Consider the following 1,303-nt stretch of genomic DNA (forward strand, 5'->3'; position numbering starts at 1 on the left):
TGTTATTTCCCAAACACCACTGACAAAGACTCGAGCGATTCGCGGAAAACAATTATGCAAATGTTAATTACTCAATCCGAAAGCCATACAATTTACATAATTCTAATTGAATACATATAAGCACAAACAAAACGAACAGTCGTACGGTACCTTTTGCTAGACGGACGGGCTCCAGAATCCCTAGAAACAGAGGAGAGAAGCGGAGCGGACGAGCGTCAGCGGTGGGCTGCAGACAGAGGGGCTCTGAGCGGTTCTTTGTTTAGCCAGCTGTAGGTTACTACTACGCACAACATACACATTCGATGTCATGGGGCTTTGCTCTTTGTCCAATCCCACTCGATGTACACACACACACACACACACACACACACACACACACACACATGCACGCACGCACGCACGCACTCACGCACACGCGCGCGCGCACGCACACACACACACACACACACACACACACACACACACACACAAACAGAACCAGGACAAGAACAAAACAAGATGGGCACGTAGGCTGTGGATTACGCTGAAATACTCACGGGTTTCGGGGACTGTGCGTTTGTGTGTATGTGTGTGTGTGTGTGTGTGTGTGTGTGTGTGTGTGTGTGTGTGTGTCGCGGACAGGATCTTTACTATCTCCCAAATCAGGCTGGTGCTCCTGTGGCTCTGGAGCCGCTGTTGTGTTCCGTCTCGTCCCGTTCTCCTCCCTCAGGGAATAGGAGGCTGGATGGGGATTCGTCCTCCTGTCTTTGTGCCCGCCACCGCTTCCTTTTCTCCTCAATAATGTTTTTCTCGGTTACAACTCGGTGTCTGGCCCAGTTCTTGAACACACTCTCGCACATGCAAACACACACACACAAACACACACATACACACGCTCGCACTCTCACGCACACGCACTGTGCTGCTGCCGCTGCTGATGCTGATGATTCCAGATCGCAGCTCTTCACCAGCTCTGCACAACAGCCCGTCCCTTGTCACGACTCTGATGGTGGATCAGATCAAATATCTGTCTGTGGACATTGATTTTTATATCAAACCACACCGTCAAGCACGCCTTCGCTGATTTATATTCCGGAAACATACAACCGTAGTTGCCTCCGTTTAGCCTCTGACTTGTTTCAAACCTCTGACTCTTTCTGGGACCTATTTTCCGCCTGGATCGAGTGGCCAAGTGTTCCTCTTGGCTTTCAATGGTCTTTAGGCTACGGTGGGTTTTGACGTCTGTGCCGGCTCCCCTTCCCTATCTCTCCGGCTACTTATGCCGCCCCCATACAGCTACACGTACACCCCCTCAGCACACACA

The 1,303-nt window shown here is 50.9% G+C and overlaps 1 protein-coding gene across 1 annotated transcript in view; it reads right to left on the minus strand.

The window, feature by feature from the left end:
* The window catches only part of LOC307089706 (CUGBP Elav-like family member 3), a 30,961-nt gene extending 30,711 nt beyond the window's left edge, over positions 1 to 250 (minus strand). Inside the window, exon 1 of the mRNA XM_079756115.1 lies at positions 151 to 250. The gene's annotated coding sequence lies outside the window, so the exon portion shown is untranslated. The remainder of the gene's footprint in view (positions 1 to 150) is intronic.
* Positions 251 to 1,303: the final 1,053 nt, after the last annotated feature.

This window comes from Pollachius pollachius (assembly GCF_949987615.1).
Source record: "Pollachius pollachius genome assembly, chromosome: 1".
NCBI classification, from domain to species: domain Eukaryota; kingdom Metazoa; phylum Chordata; class Actinopteri; order Gadiformes; family Gadidae; genus Pollachius; species Pollachius pollachius.